At 40.1% G+C, this 9,856-nt stretch overlaps 2 pseudogenes; one reads left to right on the top strand and one right to left on the bottom strand.

Moving 5' to 3' along the window:
• LOC131782758 (NLR family CARD domain-containing protein 4-like) overlaps positions 1-2,078 on the top strand; it is a 32,568-nt pseudogene extending 30,490 nt beyond the window's left edge.
• The window catches only part of LOC131796297 (guanylate-binding protein 6-like), an 88,678-nt pseudogene that overhangs the window by 73,635 nt on the left and 5,187 nt on the right, over positions 1-9,856 (bottom strand).

The raw sequence follows: 9,856 nt of genomic DNA, 5'->3' as shown, positions 1-9,856 counted from the left end.
TCAAGGAAAACATTACATCGAGGACTCCGGGTCATCAAAAAGAAATATTTAGGGTTGTCTGTCTTTCAATCGTGTAACAATTATGTTGGTGGAGAGGTGAACTGGAGTAAAACCCGTTGCGTGTAGTCGTGCAAGGTTGGAAATTTGTTAAATCGTTGATTTACTCTCGGGCAGACAATAACTTAGCTAATACTTTGTGTGAGGAAAATAAAATAATTTCGAAGATATTAGACAGTTTTCCTCCCTCAAAAAAAGTTAGTATTTATTGTAATTTATGTGTTTGTTTGTAAACCTTCACCTCATCTTAATCGTCCGGGAGCATTGTTTTTGTTATTTGTAACTTAGATCGTTTTCCTTGTTGTAAAATAGTCTTAGTCACTTGTAGCTATTTGAATTCAAAAGTGAATGTCCTCTTTCACTGCTCGCTATATGGACAAATATCTTTGATTGCGAGAATTATTTATCTTGTGTGTTAGAATAGAAGTTGAGTGTTACATAGAAATTAATGAAACAGGTGTATTTTGCTTTAGCGAAGGAAACGTAATATTCCGATATACGTGGGGAGAATCAAGATCCTTTTTATATTTATCTGGTGTGACAATGCTAGATGAAAGTTTCACATAATTGGTGCTGTGGTTGATGTTGTGTCCTTTTTTTTGTCCTGTGATAGGTACGTTATCTGGGAGGTGGAGAGTGAACCAATCGACTTCTTACAGAAGCTGAGCTGGAAGAAGAAGGAATAGGGTTCAGAAAAGAGCCAGATGATGATGACAGAAGAAAGGACTTGTTTTGTGTTCATACAGTTGTACCAGCGAACACTGAAAAGTGAACATCCTACGTAATGATGGTGAACTGTTTGTAAACACTTTACCCGCGCGTTGCAAAAATAACTGAAGAAAGACAAACACAATAGCCTCTATTTGGTGCAAAAATATTCGCGTATATTTGTCCTTAAACATTATTGGTTGCACTAAACTCTCACTTTTCAGCAACAAAAACAAACACCATCGTGCATATATTTGCGCCAAATAAAGACTATTGTTTATTTACAATTTCGGAAATTGCTGGACGTGTTTCCCGTCTCTTACGGTGTTATATCTTTATGTCAGCATATAGTATAGGAGTGGCGTCCAGTTCGAACTGGAAACTTAGATAATTTGCCGACGGTATTTCCCTTCTCAGATCACGAAAATTTTAGTGATTTCACGTTGTTGTTTTGCAGTGGACGGCTTAGAGATGAACAGAGTTATAAAACGCACGCGCTGAGCTACTGTTCTGCCCATTATTCAGATCTTTTGTTTTGCCACATAGTTCCCTAATTTCTCGTCCCGCGTGAAACGTCTTTTATTGTAACCGGAAATTCAAGTTCTTTTCAGCAATAAAATACCGAGTTGTTACTCAGTTTTTTTGCCGATCTGAACGCTAAACGAATTTCTTAGGATATCAGAGTGAAATAGTTCAGCATAGATCCCAAAAGTGACTTTTTGACGCGAAGAAAGAAAGGCCCTCTATTTGTATGTACCAGTCTCTCCTTTTATGGAGACGGCCAAAAAAGGGGTGAGGTGAGACATTTGAGGTCTTGGGAAGAGTGAGAGGAGCTTCCTTTCCTTCCCAAACCCCAATTTTCACTCTTCCAATAATTCCATCTTTTCCAGCAACTGAGACCCTGGCAGAAGACAAGCTCAATTTTTTCAAGTTAATTAATTCAAATTACTCAACTCAATTAATTCAAACTTATTAATTCAATTAATACTATTGATTCTAATTAGCTGACAAGCTCATTTTGTCCTTACAAAAAAAGCCGACTTTGAGAAAAGGAACAGATGAATGATTCCTTGAGCGTGGATCAGTTGACAGGCAGCGTTGTGCTTTCAAGTAGGCTTATTTTTCGATGCTTTACATTGACGATGCTTGAAACTGAAGATGTATGGAAAATCTTTCATGATCAGAAAAGTTTAAGTCGATAATTGGTGTTACAAGCTTAAATGCTTGTTCTTCTCACTTGTCATTGTAAATAGCAATTTAGTCAATTTTTACCCAACGTTGTCACTATTTTTTCCCTCGCTTTTGTTGATTTATTAAAAGGATTTTATGAAATATCTTTGTCTCTTTGTAATTAAAGTACAGCTGGCATGAGTGCTTGAAAAAGACCCTGTATACGACCTGTATCCTTGTTTTCTGGACCCCAAGGCACAGTCATTTAAATAGTTCTTTCACAGCTGAACGCACCACGCACAGAATGATATTTTTGCGCAGACTTTGTATTAAAAGACTAGTATGTAGTCTTTAGTTCGATATAGGCAGCCCCTGGATGAGAGGAAAAAGTGGTAAATTTTCATGGTTTTGATTTGCTTTTTTTTCTTTTTTTTTTTTTTTGGTAATTTATGGCAGAATCTGTCGGCCTGACTTGTGTAATAATAACGGCTTTCGTGTCCCGCCGACCGACTGTTTTTAATATTGTTTTTGATTTTTTGTTTGAGGTGCCTCAGGAGAGCGTCACAAGCCTCTCGTGTAAACTGAACATTCTCAGTCTGCCACGTGACATACTCTCGGTCAGCAAACGACTGGGAAATAAAAAAAAAAAAAGAAAGAAATAGACGTTTTATATTCACAGTGAATACCAGTGTTCATCTTTCCGTGCTGTTGTCAGTTCCCAAACAGTAACTGAACATTTATTGGCTGTTTCTGTTATTAACTTGTGCTTTAAATGTCGCAAACTCGGCCATTTGAATGCACTGCCTCCTGGGATAGCCCAAGAAGCGCTTATCGCGGAACCACTTTCACCCCAGGATACTCATACAGCCCTTACAGTCACGGAGCCTATACTCAACCCGGTGCAAAGCAGCAATGTTGTTGATGAGGAGGTTGCTGAAATCGCTCGGGTACATTGCGATAGCGAATTGTTTGAGTTTGACTTAAGTACTGGTCCGCCGTGTGTCAACGTCAAGGGAAATCTTCGAAGAGACGTCGAATTTTGGAAGTGTATTGGAAATCCTAGTTTTATTCTTAACGTTATAGAAAGGGGATATTTGTTACCTTTCGTTAGTTTTCCAGAACCAGCGGTTTTCAAAAAACAACAGGTCGTCTCTTTCACATGCCGAGTTTGTTAAGGAGGCTATTCAAGAGTTAGTTGAGTCGGGTCGTTTTGTGGAAACCAAGGTACCACCCCGGGTGGTCAACCCCTTGTCTGTATCTGTTAGAGCTAATGGAAAGAAGAGGCTCGTTCTTGATTTAAGATATGTCAACAAGTTTTTTGGTAAGATGCACGTTAAATACGAAGACTGGAAAACAGCTATGTCTTCGCGCAGGGTGCATATATGTTTTCCTACGACCTGAAAAGTGGGTACCACCACGTTGAAATTTTCGAGGGCCATCAAACATATCTTGCTTTTTCCTAGAAGCATTCCAATTCCAATCAAGTGAAGTTCTATGTGTTTACAATTTTACATTTCGAATTATCGTCCGCCCCTTACGAGTTCCCAAAAATTCTTAAGCCTCTTGAGAAACAGTGGAGGCATCAGGGCATTTCCGTGGCTGTTTATCTTGACGACGGATGGGGAACTGAAAAGGATTCTCAAGTGTGCAGTATTGTCGCAGATGCCGTCAGAACTGACCTTTCTAAGGCGGGTTTCGTTACTAACGAGGATAAGTCAGTGTGGATACCTTGCCAGAGGCTTGATCAGCTGAGTATCTCTTGGGATAGCGCGCGTGGAACCATTGAAATTGTCGATAGGAGGGTTGCAAAAATAACCAATACCATTGACAATATTATCGACTCCGATTTTTTTCTTTCTGCCAGAAGATTGGCCTCTTTTACAGGGTAGATAATTTCTACAGCGCCTGTTTCCGGAAATATCTCTAGGATCATGACTAGGCACTGCATTATGTCTACATTAAGCGCGCAGCACTGGGACTCGAAAGTTAAGAAGGATCCCTAATGCATTGAGGAGTTCTATTTTTGGAAAAACAATTTAAATTCCTTCAAAGTGCGCGATTATTTTCTCTTTAATAAGCCACAGCGTTTCGCTTACTCCGATGCCAGCGCTATAGGGTGCGGTTCAATTATTACCCTTAACGAGGATTGTGTGTGTCACAAGTTTTGGGAGCCTTCAGAGCGTTCTAAGAGCTCTACTTGGAGAGAGCTTGCAGCCATTGATTTTCCTCTAGAGTCTTTTGCGCCAATTTTGGAAAGTTTACTTGTCAAGTGGTTCACTGATAGCCAGACGGCGGCTAGAATCATAGAAGTCGGAAGCATGAAATTGGATTTGTACAGGAATGCAATTAAAATTTTTCAGTTCTGCGCGGAGCATATTATTCGTTTGAGATGCAGTGGATTCCACGAACTGAGAATGAGAAGGCGGATTACATCAGTCGCCTTATAGACTTTGATGATTGGCAAGTCACACAGAATTTCTTTCTAAGTTTGGAAGAGTTATGGGGCGCGCATACAGTTGACCGTTTTGCTGATTTTTATATAGCGAAGCTTTCTAGATTCTTTTCGCGTTTCTGGAGTCCGGGTGCGTCAGGAATTGACTTCTTTGCCCAAGAGTTAAGTTCCAAGAATTGTTTAGTGGTTCCTCCAGTTCCTCTTGTTGCTCGCGTTATCTATTATCTGAGCCTACAGAAAGCGATGGCTACTCTTGTAGTCCCATCATGGCCTTCGTCCAGTTTCTGGCGTCTTCTGACGAGCAAATATCTGTCGTTCATTAAAGGATGCTTTACGCTGAATGCATCCCAAACTCTCACCCTAGGAAGAAATTTAAGTTCATTCCTTGGTTCTCCTCGCTTTACGGGCGAGGTTGTCGCACTCAGATTCGAATTTTTGTAGGTATTATCCAGCTTTTTTGTCCTTCGAGTAGGTTTCTGAATTAGCTTTTAGTGCTGGTATTTGCAGGATTTGACACTGGTCATAAGTTGCATGGGCAGCTGTGTCCAGGGTAAATGACACTGGTCATGTGAAGAGACGACTGCGTCCGTTGGAGAAGATTTCTGTCGTTTTAGAGCTTTGTTAGTAGAACGAAAAGGTTTCGAGTTTTCTCGACAGTGGGAGACCTTTTCACGTATGGAAAATTGTGTCCTTTTTTGCCACTGGTTCGCGTGCCATTCTGGCCAAGGTTTTTCACAAAATTGAACTGCGTTGTTCCCGCTGGTTTAAGTTTTTTACCTTTCTTAATCAAGGCTGTAACTTTGTTTTTGCTGATTGTTAGGTTATTTAAGTGTCCGAGCTGACTGTGTCCTAGACAGGGTGTTGTCTATTTTATATCCGTTTGCATGTAGTTTGTGGAGCCTTTGAGGGTTTAAATGATCTACTAGAGAAAGTCGCGTTTAGGACTTATATGCAGTTACTACGTGTTAGTTATTTAGTTTTCTTTGTAGGTTATTCGCTAGGCCTTTGTTTAGGAGCTACTTTGCATGCCTGTTTTGCCCCGGGAGGTCGGTTTAGGTTCTTACTATAATGCAGCCTACTGACATTAGGCATAGGGCCGCTTATTAGGATCGCTGTCATTGCTTGCGTCACAATTGCTAGACTCGCTATCCTGTTGTTGTAAAATTTTGGTGATATAATTTTTTCTTGCAGGTCGTAATTGCAAGTAAAGCATGGATGGTGCTCCCTTCTGCTATTAGGCTGGATTTCAATTATTCATTTAATTGTTTACTTAATTCCAGGGTGGATTCTATTGTGAAGAAATATCTCAAGGAAATAAACAAGTTTTTACTGTGGTGTAGAACTAGGAAAATTGCGCTACAGTTGCCTTTTTCTTCTTCTGCTGTCGAACTTTATCTATTTGGCTTAGATCAACAGCTTAGGTCCCCAGCCGCAATGGTTTTGGTCCATGCTGCGCTGAAATGGTTCCATTCCTTTGTTCCTGATCATGGTTCCAATCCTTTGGATAACGCTTGTTGGATAGCGCTGAGGAAGCATCTTTAAAGGACTTACGTATTGCCGCAGTGAGTTCTTTAGGCTTTGCAGGATTTTTTGGTTTTAACGAGCTGGCTAATATTCAGCAAAAACGCCTCACGTTTTGCGATGGTTTTGTTAAAAATTTTGTGTCAAGGAGTAAAACGGATGTATATAGAGAGGGCAACTGTGTTTATATCGCTAAGTTAGAGAACAAATACTGCCCATTAGCTATCCTACGTAAGTATATTGAAGCAGCCAATTTGGATCTGTCCAGTCGCTTGCCTTTATTCAGGCCATTAACGAAGAACAAGTCGGGTTATAGTCTTAGGAATAGCAAGTTATTCTATACTCGCTGCAGGGAAATATTTAGGACTACTTTGAAAGATTTGGGCTATGATCCCAAGGAATATGGCCTACATAGTCTGCGTTCTGGGGGTGCTACAGCTGTTATTAGTAATAACGCTTCCACAGCCGTTTCTGAGAGGTTGTTTAAACTTCATGGGCTCTGGAAAACAGACGAAGCGAAAGACATGTACGTTTTAGAGACAGAGTGTAATCGTTTAAGTGTGATGAAATATTTAGGTATCTAGCTCATATTTAAATATATTATCTGTTTTTCCTTGACCAACGCTGTAAGATTACATGTCATTAAAGTGTTAGGGTTCGCACGCGATCCACCCATATATGATTTCGCCTGGTTTTTGCGGTTATTTAAGTGGTAAATAATTTACGTTCGTTTGAGCGTTCAGTCAAGGAAATTTTCGCTAAATTTTTGTATAGCTGTTTCCTTCACCCTCGTCGATCTCAAAATATTACCGGCTAGATATACAGCTTGCATATTTAGTCGACTTTGCCCAATGTTTATTATGGCTTGCTCCACATTTTACTTTTCTGCTCTCCAAATTAGTCTTACACTCCTTGGAATCACTCCTTGGAAAAAGTTGCCACACCCTCTTTTTTGTCCTGTATATTTATAGAGCTGTAATGTGCTTGTTTCTCGAGACAATCGGGTATTTTGTTCATATAACAAACTCTAAGAGAGTAGTCCGAGAAAACAATGTTTCTGCGGCTGTGACAAAGAGTTTTGCGATGTTTTCAGTTGGAAGAAGATCTTTTTTTCGGGAAGCGTTTGACTAATTCTTTTGTAATTTCTGTCCAACATTTCAAAAGGAGTTGCCTTACTCTTGTTAGGTAATACTCCTCAATGTCTCTGTAGTCAGGTGGAATGGACTGAGTAACATCCCTGAGAAGCCAGATGAAGAATGGAAAAGTCTTGTGGAAGAATTCTGAGTCCTCTTGAGGGCCGCTCGCGCTCACAATGCCGTTGTTGGAGCGAAGTCTTATTCGTTGAGACAACTTCATAGCAAAACTACGAAATGTTAAGAAATTTTTTCGTTTATCTATCGCGCGCGATAGCTTTTCTGTCTCTTCTTTGTTGAGCTTGGTACTCTTTTAGGGCACAAAATCCTTTTGTCGAAGGGTTATTGTTTTACTCTTGCTTAGTAAAGAAGATAGACGAGAATTTTTTTTAACGAGAAGTTTTTCCAGTGTAAGGTCGACTATCACTCTCTGTTCAAGAAATAAGCCTAACTCCTCCATCAACGTTCAGTGGAAGGTTTGTGATCAAAAAACCGGATCGTTCGTGTCGAAGTTACAGAGTGCATGCTTCGCTTTTCACGAAAAGGCTTCGAGAACTAGTGAAAAAACATGTGGGGAACTCTGTGCACTGCAGAAGTTATTTTTCACATGCTTTCCAAATGCTTTTCAGCAGTCTTTTTTAAGGTAAATTTTACATACATACGTAATTTTCCTCTGGAATACGCGTTTACCCTCGCGACGTGGAAAGAAATGACATGGACGCATCCAAACCAGTCGCTAGACACTTTAATCTCCCTAATCATTCTAAACAACATACGACAGTTTGCGGCCTTTCCTTACATCTAGGCAGTTCGGAAAGCCGCAAAACATTAGAACAAAAAGTTATCTTCCAAATCGACACTCTTAATTCCCACGGTATCAACGAGCGCTTTTCATTCCACTAATTTATTCTTGTTTTCTCGTCACCATACTCCCACCAATAGAGTAACTCCACTTTCTGCATATAAACCCACACACAACCCATAATTCCTCCAATCGCTCTGACGAAGGGTTAACGCTCGAAACATCAGCTTTTTTATTCTTTACGATGGCTAATTTACGTTTTCAACTCAGTTGTTAACGCTAAATTAACTGCTATACTCTCCTGTCATTAAATGAGTAACATACAGCCGCAGCTATCAGGAGAACATAGAGGAGTTGAAGTTTTCTTTCAAGCTTTTACATGGTTTTGCCAGTAACGTAACTGCAACATATGAATGGAACATTTTAGTAACCAGATTCATGTGAACTCACCCGCATTTTTTGTGGCACTATCCACATCCAGATTCCAACGGTTTCCGGATCAAAATGATGACCGAGGGGGAACACCTCAGGTTGATCGAAAGCTTCGCTCAAAATATACGACTTCTCTTTTTTGTATGGCCTGGCAATCGATACAATACACACGGGACCTACACATAGGAAATGTAATGAAACATATTTCAATCAATTTAGATAACTCTAGTAGTTGGAAATCACTCATTAAAAGTACGTTTTAAACGGTCATACCAACTTATTATATGGGTATGCAAAGGAATTTATCAGCCGTGATCGCAGGTAGACAAAATTTGATACACGACTTTCACTTTATTGTGATGTTAGCAGCCAATAGAGATATAAGATTTACATGGAGAAATTCTGGTTGCATTTTTAAATTGAATGTGTCTGAAGGTAAGTGAAAAACCACCCAAATAGCCATAAGAAGGCCAGAAAAAAGACACACCCGTACATGCAGGCACGTGTGAATACGGAAAGATAAGCTATCGTCGTTAGGGAATCTCTTAAGATCCAAACCAGGAAAGGAGCTTTAAAGCCAAAAAGTAGTGTTTGAAACGCGCCTCGACTGACAGTCGCATACCAGAATGGACATCATACCGAACAGGCAATTGCAGGAAAAGTAATGTGACTAATCTGTGGTGGGTCTAACTCGTTCTTCGGATTGGTTAAGTGCGTAAAGCGAAATTCTTTTTATTTGAAAATCTTATTTATCTAATCTTGCTAAAAACTGAAAAGAATTGGTTTCCATTGCATCGCATAATAACCGGAAATATATCACGACTACTCTAAATATCGACTCCGGCGAGTTCTTTTAACGCTTGGATCAATCACGGGCAGACAACCCTGTGGGTTTGAGACCGCGTGACGTCAGTTATTTGATACGCTATTTGAACTCTTACATTGGTTGCAATTTGCAACGGTCGATCTCGGCAAGACGCAAGTGATCCCGAGAAATGAGCGAAGCCAAAAATCAGTGTATTTGCCCGCCTCTAACTACCTCAAAAGCCTGCTCGATTTCCGAGATTCGCTCATCATCTGCCGTCGACACGTGATGTGGACCGAAGAGGTCGATCATAAGCCTTCGATTAACCGTATTAAAATTCTAATTAATCACTAACTGAGCTCACTTTTCACCCGACCCTTCCCACGCCAGTGCATAGTGCGTCAGTCGAAAGACGGTACAAACCAGCCCTGGCATGGGAAGGGTCGGGTGAAATCTGAGAGGCTCAGTTAGTGTTTTTAAATCAAAACAGTCCCCAGCATTAGAACGAAAGATATCTGTCACAGAGGTTCGTGTTTCTACACGTCGTTCATCTGCTAAGCTAAGAACGTGTACAGGCGTATTCATCACCCTATCTTCTTTTTTTAAAAACAAGAAATGTATGAAATGTACGAGTTTCACTGTTCTGATTTGTTCCGTGGATTCAAGCCAGTATGGTGACAGGACAGCCCAACGATTCCGCCCATTTATTCCATGAAAATTAATATTTTCATTTCTCAGGCTATGATTTTATTTCTCAAAGGAAATTTAATTTGTGG

Source organism: Pocillopora verrucosa, chromosome 3, assembly GCF_036669915.1.
Source record: "Pocillopora verrucosa isolate sample1 chromosome 3, ASM3666991v2, whole genome shotgun sequence".
NCBI classification, from domain to species: Eukaryota; Metazoa; Cnidaria; class Anthozoa; order Scleractinia; family Pocilloporidae; genus Pocillopora; species Pocillopora verrucosa.
Note: the sequence above shows the minus strand (reverse complement) of the source record. Positions and strands in the feature narration are given on the sequence as shown.